Raw genomic sequence first — 11383 nt, 5'->3', positions numbered from 1 at the left:
AAAAATGTAATTTATTCACTTGTCTAATGAGGTTCTAAAGCTTTTAAATGGCAGAGATTCAAGACTAGATTTAATACTTAAATGTATTTTCATCACTGTATATGAATGAGATGACAAATGATCAACGGGCTGACAAGTTTGAAAATTTTACAAGCACATAAGATACAGTCAGTTACACATTCAGCTACAATGTTGGTTAATGTCTCTCCACACAGTCAGACACAGTGTTGGTTAAAGTCTCCTCACACAGTCAGACACAGTGTTGGTTAATGTCTCTCCATACAGTCAAAGTGTTGGTTAATGTCTCCCCATATAGTCACAGTGTTGGTTAATGTCTCTCCATACAGTGACAGTGTTGGTTAATGTCTCTCCATACAGTCAGATACCGTGTTGGTTAATGTCTCTCCATACAGTCACAGTGTTGGTTAATGTCTCTCCATACAGACACAGTGTTGGTTAATGTCTCTCCATACAGTGACAGTATTGGTTAATGTCTCTCCATACAGTCAGTCAAAGTGTTGGTTAATGTCTCTCCATACAGTCAAAGTGTTGGTTAATGTCTCCCCATATAGTCACAGTGTTGGTTAATGTCTCTCCATACAGTGACAGTGTTGGTTAATGTCTCTCCATACAGTCAGATACCGTGTTGGTTAATGTCTCTCCATACAGTCACAGTGTTGGTTAATGTCTCTCCATACAGACACAGTGTTGGTTAATGTCTCTCCATACAGTGACAGTATTGGTTAATGTCTCTCCATACAGTCAGTCAAAGTGTTGGTTAATGTCTCTCCATACAGTCAAAGTGTTGGTTAATGTCTCCCCATATAGTCACAGTGTTGGTTAATGTCTCTCCATACAGTCACAGTGTTGGTTAATGTCTCTCCATATAGTCACAGTGTTGGTTAATGTCTCTCCATACAGTCAGATACGGTGTTGGTTAATGTCTCTCCATACAGTCAAAGTGTTGGTTAATGTCTCCGCATATAGTCACAGTGTTGGTTAATGTCTCTCCATACAGTCACAGTGTTGGTTAATGTCTCTCCATGCAATCAGATACGGTGTTGGTTAATGTCTCTCCATACAGTCAAAGTGCTGGTTAATGTCTCCCCATATAGTCACAGTGTTGGTTAATGTCTCCCCATATAGTCACAGTGTTGGTTAATGTCTCTCCATACAGCCAAAGTGTTGGATAATGTCTCTCCATAAAGTGACAGTGTTGGTTAATGTCTCTCCATACAGTGACAGTGTTGGTTAATGTCTCTCCATACAGTCAGTCACAGTGTTGATTAAAGTCTCCTCACACAGTCAGACATAGTGTTGGTTAATGTCTCTCCATACAGTCAAAGTGTTGGTTAATGTCTCCCCATAAAGTCACAGTGTTGGTTAATGTCTCTCCATACAGTTAGACACAGTGTTGGTTAATGTCTCTCTATACACTCAGCCACAGTGTTGGTTAATGTCTCTCCATACAGTCAAAGTGTTGGTTAATGTCTCCCCATATAGTCACAGTGTTGGTTAATGTCTCTCCATACAGTCACAGTGTTGGTTAATGTCTCTCCATACAGTGACAGTGTTGGTTAATGTCTCTCCATACAGTCAGATACGGTGTTGGTTAATGTCTCTCCATACAGTCAAAGTGTTGGTTAATGTCTCCCCCTATAGTCACAGTGTTGGTTATTGTCTCTCCATACAGTCACATTGTTGGTTAATGTCTCTCCATACAGACACAGTGTTGGTTAATGTCTCTCCATACAGTGACAGTGTTGGTTAATGTCTCTCTATACAGTGACAGTGTTGGTTAATGTCTCTCCATGCAATCAGATACGGTGTTGGTTAATGTCTCTCCATACAGTCAGATACGGTGTTGGTTACTGTCTCCCCATACAGTCACAGTGTTGGTTAATGCCTTACCATACAGTCAGACATGGTGTTGGTTAATGTCTCCCCATACAGTCAGTCACAGTGTTGGTTAAAGTCTCCTCACACAGTCAGACACAGTGTTGGTTAATGTCTCTCCATACAGTCACAGTGTTGGTTAATGTCTCTCCATACAGTCAGACACAGTGTTGGTTAATGTCTCTCCATACAGTCAGTCACAGTGTTGGTTAATGTCTCTCCATACAGTCAAAGTGTTGGTTAATGTCTCCCCATACTGTCACAGTGTTGGTTAATGTCTCCCCATACAGTCACAGTGGTGGTTAATGTCTCTCCATACAATCAGTCACAGTGTTGGTTAATGTCTCTCCATACAGTCAGATATGGTGTTCGTTACTGTCTCCCCATACAGTCACAGTGTTGGTTAATGTCTCTCCATGCAATCAGATACGGTGTTGGTTAATGTCTCTCCATACAGTCAGATACGGTGTTGGTTACTGTCTCCCCATACAGTCACAGTGTTGGTTAATGCCTTACCATACAGTCAGACATGGTGTTGGTTAATGTCTCCCCATACAGTCAGTCACAGTGTTGGATAAAGTCTCCTCACACAGTCAGACACAGTGTTGGTTAATTTCTTTCCATACAGTCAAAGTGTTGGTTAATGTCTCCCCATATAGTCACAGTGTTGGTTAATGTTTCTCCATACAGTCAGTCACAGTGTTGGTTAATGTCTCTCCATACAGTCACAGTGTTGGTTAATGTCTCCCCATACAGTCAGTCAAATTGTTGGTTAATGTCTCTCCATACAGTCACAGTGCTGGTTAATGTCTCCCCATATAGTCACAGTGTTGGTTAATGTCTCTCCATACAGTCAAAGTGTTGGATAATGTCTCTCCATACAGTGACAGTGTTGGTTAATGTCTCTCCATACAGACACAGTGTTGGTTAATGTCTCTCGATACAGTGACAGTGTTGGTTAATGTCTCTCCATATAGTGACAGTGTTGGTTAATGTCTCTCCATACAGTCAGTCACAGTGTTGATTAAAGTCTCCTCACACAGTCAGACACAGTGTTGGTTAATGTCTCTCCATACAGTCAAAGTGTTGGTTAATGTCTCCCCATATAGTCACAGTGTTGGTTAATGTCTCTCCATACAGTCAGACACAGTGTTGGTTAATGTCTCTCCATACAGTCAGACACAGTGTTGGTTAATGTCTCTCCATACAGTCACAGTGTTGGTTAATGTCTCTCCATACAGTCACAGTGTTGGTTAATGTCTCTCCATACAGTCAGTCACAGTGTTGGTTAATGTCTCCCCATACAGTCACAGTGTTGGTTAATGTCTCCCCATACAGTCACAGTGTTGGTTAATGTCTCTCCATACAGTCAGACACAGTGTTGGTTAATGTCTCTCCATACAGTCAAAGTGTTGGTTAATGTCTCCCCATATAGTCACAGTGTTGGTTAATGTCTCTCCATACAGTCAGACACAGTGTTGGTTAATGTCTCTCCATACAGTCAGACACAGTGTTGGTTAATGTCTCTCCATACAGTCACAGTGTTGGTTAATGTCTCTCCATACAGTCACAGTGTTGGTTAATGTCTCTCCATACAGTCACAGTGTTGGTTAATGATTGTCCGTACAGTCAGATACGGTGTTTGTTAATGTCTCTCCATACAGTCACAGTGTTGGTTAATGTCTCCCCATACAGTCAGTCACAGTGTTGGTTAAAGTCTCCTCACACAGTCAGACACAGTGTTGGTTAATGTCTCCCACTACAGTCACAGTGTTGGTTAATGTCTCTCCATACAGTCAGTCACAGTGTTGGTTAATGTCTCTCCATACAGTCACAGTGTTGGTTAATGTCTCTCCATACAGTCACAGTGTTGGTTAATGTCTCCCCATACAGTCACAGTGCTGGTTAATGTCTCCCCATACAGTCACAGTGTTGGTTAATGTCTCCCCATACAGTCAGTCACAGTGTTGGTTAAAGTCTCCTCACACAGTCAGATACGGTGTTGGTTAATGTCTCTCCATACAGTCAGTCACGGTGTTGGTTAATGTCTCTCCATACAGTCACAGTGTCGGTTAATGTTTCTCCATACAGTCACAGTGTTGGTTAATGTCTCTCCATACAGTCACAGTGTTGGTTAATGTCTCTCCATACAGTCATAGTGTTGGTTAATGTCTCCCCATACAGTCACAGTGCTGGTTAATGTCTCCCCATACCGTCACAGTGTTGGTTAATGTCTCTTCATACAGTCACAGTGTTGGTTAATGATTGTCCGTACAGTCAGTCACAGTGTTTGTTAATGTCTCTCCATACAGTCAGATACAGTGTTGGTTACTGTCTCCCCATACAGTCACAGTGTTGGTTAATGTCTCTCCATACAGTCAGATATGGTGCTGGTTAATGTCTCTTCATACCGTCACAGTGTTCGTTACTGTCTCCCCATACAGTCAAAGTGTTGGTTAATGTCTCTCCATACAATCAGATACGGTGTTGGTTAATGTCTTTCCATACAGTCACAGTGTTGGTTAATGTCTCCCCATACAGTCACAGTGTTGGTTAATGTCTCTCCATACAGTCAGACACAGTGTTGGTTACTGTCTCTCCATACAGTCAGTCACAGTGTTGGTTAATGTCTCTCTATACAGTCAGACACAGTGTTGGTTACTGTCTCCCCATACAGTCAGTCACAGTGTTGGTTAAAGTCTCCTCACACAGTCAGACACAGTGTTGGTTAATGTCTCTCCATACAGTCACAGTGTTGGTTAATGTCTCTCGATACAGTGACAGTGTTGGTTAATGTCTCTCCATATAGTGACAGTGTTGGTTAATGTCTCTCCATACAGTCAGTCACAGTGTTGATTAAAGTCTCCTCACACAGTCAGACACAGTGTTGGTTAATGTCTCTCCATACAGTCAAAGTGTTGGTTAATGTCTCCCCATATAGTCACAGTGTTGGTTAATGTCTCTCCATACAGTCAGACACAGTGTTGGTTAATGTCTCTCCATACAGTCAGACACAGTGTTGGTTAATGTCTCTCCATACAGTCACAGTGTTGGTTAATGTCTCTCCATACAGTCACAGTGTTGGTTAATGTCTCTCCATACAGTCAGTCACAGTGTTGGTTAATGTCTCCCCATACAGTCACAGTGTTGGTTAATGTCTCCCCATACAGTCACAGTGTTGGTTAATGTCTCTCCATACAGTCAGACACAGTGTTGGTTAATGTCTCTCCATACAGTCAAAGTGTTGGTTAATGTCTCCCCATATAGTCACAGTGTTGGTTAATGTCTCTCCATACAGTCAGACACAGTGTTGGTTAATGTCTCTCCATACAGTCAGACACAGTGTTGGTTAATGTCTCTCCATACAGTCACAGTGTTGGTTAATGTCTCTCCATACAGTCACAGTGTTGGTTAATGTCTCTCCATACAGTCACAGTGTTGGTTAATGATTGTCCGTACAGTCAGATACGGTGTTTGTTAATGTCTCTCCATACAGTCACAGTGTTGGTTAATGTCTCCCCATACAGTCAGTCACAGTGTTGGTTAAAGTCTCCTCACACAGTCAGACACAGTGTTGGTTAATGTCTCCCACTACAGTCACAGTGTTGGTTAATGTCTCTCCATACAGTCAGTCACAGTGTTGGTTAATGTCTCTCCATACAGTCACAGTGTTGGTTAATGTCTCTCCATACAGTCACAGTGTTGGTTAATGTCTCCCCATACAGTCACAGTGCTGGTTAATGTCTCCCCATACAGTCACAGTGTTGGTTAATGTCTCCCCATACAGTCAGTCACAGTGTTGGTTAAAGTCTCCTCACACAGTCAGATACGGTGTTGGTTAATGTCTCTCCATACAGTCAGTCACAGTGTTGGTTAATGTCTCTCCATACAGTCACAGTGTCGGTTAATGTTTCTCCATACAGTCACAGTGTTGGTTAATGTCTCTCCATACAGTCACAGTGTTGGTTAATGTCTCTCCATACAGTCATAGTGTTGGTTAATGTCTCCCCATACAGTCACAGTGCTGGTTAATGTCTCCCCATACCGTCACAGTGTTGGTTAATGTCTCTTCATACAGTCACAGTGTTGGTTAATGATTGTCCGTACAGTCAGTCACAGTGTTTGTTAATGTCTCTCCATACAGTCAGATACAGTGTTGGTTACTGTCTCCCCATACAGTCACAGTGTTGGTTAATGTCTCTCCATACAGTCAGATATGGTGCTGGTTAATGTCTCTTCATACCGTCACAGTGTTCGTTACTGTCTCCCCATACAGTCAAAGTGTTGGTTAATGTCTCTCCATACAATCAGATACGGTGTTGGTTAATGTCTTTCCATACAGTCACAGTGTTGGTTAATGTCTCCCCATACAGTCACAGTGTTGGTTAATGTCTCTCCATACAGTCAGACACAGTGTTGGTTACTGTCTCTCCATACAGTCAGTCACAGTGTTGGTTAATGTCTCTCTATACAGTCAGACACAGTGTTGGTTACTGTCTCCCCATACAGTCAGTCACAGTGTTGGTTAAAGTCTCCTCACACAGTCAGACACAGTGTTGGTTAATGTCTCTCCATACAGTCACAGTGTTGGTTGATGTCTCTGCATACAGTCAGACACAGTGTTGGTTAATGTCTCTCCATACAGTCAGTCACAGTGTTGGTTAATGTCTCTCCATACAGTCAAAGTGTTGGTTAATGTCTCCCCATACTGTCACAGTGTTCGTTACTGTCTCCCCATACAGTCACAGTGTTGGTTAATGTCTCTCCATGCAATCAGATACGGTGTTGGTTAATGTCTCTCCATACAGTCAGATACGGTGTTGGTTACTGTCTCCCCATACAGTCACAGTGTTGGTTAATGCCTTACCATACAGTCAGACATGGTGTTGGTTAATGTCTCTCCATACAGTCAGTCACAGTGTTGATTAAAGTCTCCTCACACAGTCAGACATAGTGTTGGTTAATGTCTCTCCATACAGTCAAAGTGTTGGTTAATGTCTCCCCATAAAGTCACAGTGTTGGTTAATGTCTCTCCATACAGTTAGACACAGTGTTGGTTAATGTCTCTCTATACACTCAGCCACAGTGTTGGTTAATGTCTCTCCATACAGTCAAAGTGTTGGTTAATGTCTCCCCATATAGTCACAGTGTTGGTTAATGTCTCTCCATACAGTCACAGTGTTGGTTAATGTCTCTCCATACAGTGACAGTGTTGGTTAATGTCTCTCCATACAGTCAGATACGGTGTTGGTTAATGTCTCTCCATACAGTCAAAGTGTTGGTTAATGTCTCCCCCTATAGTCACAGTGTTGGTTATTGTCTCTCCATACAGTCACATTGTTGGTTAATGTCTCTCCATACAGACACAGTGTTGGTTAATGTCTCTCCATACAGTGACAGTGTTGGTTAATGTCTCTCTATACAGTGACAGTGTTGGTTAATGTCTCTCCATGCAATCAGATACGGTGTTGGTTAATGTCTCTCCATACAGTCAGATACGGTGTTGGTTACTGTCTCGCCATACAGTCACAGTGTTGGTTAATGCCTTACCATACAGTCAGACATGGTGTTGGTTAATGTCTCCCCATACAGTCAGTCACAGTGTTGGTTAAAGTCTCCTCACACAGTCAGACACAGTGTTGGTTAATGTCTCTCCATACAGTCAGACACAGTGTTGGTTAATGTCTCTCCATACAGTCAGTCACAGTGTTGGTTAATGTCTCTCCATACAGTCAAAGTGTTGGTTAATGTCTCCCCATACTGTCACAGTGTTGGTTAATGTCTCCCCATACAGTCACAGTGGTGGTTAATGTCTCTCCATACAATCAGTCACAGTGTTGGTTAATGTCTCTCCATACAGTCAGATATGGTGTTCGTTACTGTCTCCCCATACAGTCACAGTGTTGGTTAATGTCTCTCCATGCAATCAGATACGGTGTTGGTTAATGTCTCTCCATACAGTCAGATACGGTGTTGGTTACTGTCTCCCCATACAGTCACAGTGTTGGTTAATGCCTTACCATACAGTCAGACATGGTGTTGGTTAATGTCTCCCCATACAGTCAGTCACAGTGTTGGATAAAGTCTCCTCACACAGTCAGACACAGTGTTGGTTAATTTCTTTCCATACAGTCAAAGTGTTGGTTAATGTCTCCCCATATTGTCACAGTGTTGGTTAATGTTTCTCCATACAGTCAGTCACAGTGTTGGTTAATGTCTCTCCATACAGTCACAGTGTTGGTTAATGTCTCCCCATACAGTCACAGTGTTGGTTAATGTCTCTCCATACAGTCAGTCAAATTGTTGGTTAATGTCTCTCCATACAGTCACAGTGCTGGTTAATGTCTCCCCATATAGTCACAGTGTTGGTTAATGTCTCTCCATACAGTCAAAGTGTTGGATAATGTCTCTCCATACAGTGACAGTGTTGGTTAATGTCTCTCCATACAGACACAGTGTTGGTTAATGTCTCTCGATACAGTGACAGTGTTGGTTAATGTCTCTCCATATAGTGACAGTGTTGGTTAATGTCTCTCCATACAGTCAGTCACAGTGTTGATTAAAGTCTCCTCACACAGTCAGACACAGTGTTGGTTAATGTCTCTCCATACAGTCAAAGTGTTGGTTAATGTCTCCCCATATAGTCACAGTGTTGGTTAATGTCTCTCCATACAGTCAGACACAGTGTTGGTTAATGTCTCTCCATACAGTCACAGTGTTGGTTAATGTCTCTCCATACAGTCACAGTGTTGGTTAATGTCTCTCCATACAGTCAGTCACAGTGTTGGTTAATGTCTCCCCATACAGTCACAGTGTTGGTTAATGTCTCCCCATACAGTCACAGTGTTGGTTAATGTCTCTCCATACAGTCAGACACAGTGTTGGTTAATGTCTCTCCATACAGTCAAAGTGTTGGTTAATGTCTCCCCATATAGTCACAGTGTTGGTTAATGTCTCTCCATACAGTCAGACACAGTGTTGGTTAATGTCTCTCCATACAGTTAGACACAGTGTTGGTTAATGTCTCTCCATACAGTCACAGTGTTGGTTAATGTCTCTCCATACAGTCACAGTGTTGGTTAATGTCTCTCCATACAGTCACAGTGTTGGTTAATGATTGTCCGTACAGTCAGATACGGTGTTTGTTAATGTCTCTCCATACAGTCACAGTGTTGGTTAATGTCTCCCCATACAGTCAGTCACAGTGTTGTTTAAAGTCTCCTCACACAGTCAGACACAGTGTTGGTTAATGTCTCCCACTACAGTCACAGTGTTGGTTAATGTCTCTCCATACAGTCAGTCACAGTGTTGGTTAATGTCTCTCCATACAGTCACAGTGTTGGTTAATGTCTCTCCATACAGTCACAGTGTTGGTTAATGTCTCCCCATACAGTCACAGTGCTGGTTAATGCCTCCCCATACAGTCACAGTGTTGGTTAATGTCTCCCCATACAGTCAGTCACAGTGTTGGTTAAAGTCTCCTCACACAGTCAGATACGGTGTTGGTTAATGTCTCTCCATACAGTCAGTCACAGTGTTGGTTAATGTCTCTCCATACAGTCACAGTGTCGGTTAATGTTTCTCCATACAGTCACAGTGTTGGTTAATGTCTCTCCATACAGTCACAGTGTTGGTTAATGTCTCTCCATACAGTCATAGTGTTGGTTAATGTCTCCCCATACAGTCACAGTGCTGGTTAATGTCTCCCCATACCGTCACAGTGTTGGTTAATGTCTCTTCATACAGTCACAGTGTTGGTTAATGATTGTCCGTACAGTCAGTCACAGTGTTTGTTAATGTCTCTCCATACAGTCAGATACAGTGTTGGTTACTGTCTCCCCATACAGTCACAGTGTTGGTTAATGTCTCTCCATACAGTCAGATATGGTGCTGGTTAATGTCTCGTCATACCGTCACAGTGTTCGTTACTGTCTCCCCATACAGTCAAAGTGTTGGTTAATGTCTCTCCATACAATCAGATACGGTGTTGGTTAATGTCTTTCCATACAGTCACAGTGTTGGTTAATGTCTCCCCATACAGTCACAGTGTTGGTTAATGTCTCTCCATACAGTCAGACACAGTGTTGGTTACTGTCTCTCCATACAGTCAGTCACAGTGTTGGTTAATGTCTCTCTATACAGTCAGACACAGTGTTGGTTAATGTCTCCCCATATAGTCACAGTGTTGGTTAATGTCTCTCCATACAGTCACAGTGTTGGTTAATGTCTCCCCATACACTCACAGTGTTGGTTAATGTCTCTCCATACAGTCAGTCACAGTGTTGGTTAATGTCTCTCCATACAGTCGCAGTGTTGGTTAATGTCTCCTCACACAGTCAGACACAGTGTTGGTTAATGTCTCCTCACACAGTCAGACACAGTGTTGGTTAATGTCTCTCCATACAGTCAGTCACAGTGTTGGTTAATGTCTCTCCATACAGTCGCAGTGTTGGTTAATGTCTCCCCATACAGTCAGTCACAGTGTTGGTTAAAGTCTCCTCACACAGTCAGACACAGTGTTGGTTAATGTCTTTCCCCATACAGTCACAGTGTTGGTTAATGTCTCCCCATACAGTCACAGTGTTGGTTAATGTCTCTCCATACATTCAGTCACAGTGTTGGTTAATGTCTCTCCATACAGTCAGATACATTGTTGGTTACTGTCTCCCCATACAGTCACAGTGTTGGTTAATGTCTCTCCATACAATCAGATACGGTGTTGGTTATCCATACAGTCACAGTGTTGGTTAATGTCTCTCCATACAGTCAGTCACAGTGTTGGTTAATGTCTCTCCATACAGTCAGATACATTGTTGGTTACTGTCTCCCCATAGAGTCACAGTGTTGGTTAATGTCTCTCCATACAATCAGATACGGTGTTGGTTAATGTCTCTCCATACAGTCACAGTGTTGGTTAATGTCTCTCCATACAGTCAGACACAGTCTTGGCTAATGTCTCTCCATACAGTCAGTCAAAGTGTTGGTTTATGTCTCTCCATACAGTCAGACACAGCGTTGGTTACTGTCTCCCCATACAGTCACAGTGTTGGTTAATGTCTCTCCATACAATCAGATACGGTGTTGGTTAATGTCTCTCCATACAGTCACAGTGTTGGTTAATGTCTCTCCATACAGTCAGACACAGTCTTGGCTAATGTCTCTCCATACAGTCAGTCAAAGTGTTGGTTTATGTCTCTCCATACAGTCAGACACAGTGTTGGTTAATGTCTCTCCATACAGTCAGACACAGTGTTGGTTAATGTCTCTCCATACAGTCAGATATGGTGTTGGTTACTGTCTCCCCTTTATGATCCTACCTCAGTACTCAGTCTCAGTGCACCCCCCACTCTCTAAACTCTCCCAGCGCCTCAGGGTCAATGCAAACATGTGCATAAATACCCTGTCCTGACAGCAGAGAATCCAAACCCTGCTGATATCACGTCTCCTCCATGCACTTGCTCCCAGTTAATTCCAGAAGCCAGAATCA

Source organism: Electrophorus electricus, chromosome 4 (genome assembly GCF_013358815.1).
Source record: "Electrophorus electricus isolate fEleEle1 chromosome 4, fEleEle1.pri, whole genome shotgun sequence".
In the NCBI taxonomy this organism is placed as follows: domain Eukaryota; kingdom Metazoa; phylum Chordata; class Actinopteri; order Gymnotiformes; family Gymnotidae; genus Electrophorus; species Electrophorus electricus.
The sequence above is the reverse complement of the archived record's forward strand: the minus strand, read 5'-3'. Positions refer to the sequence as shown.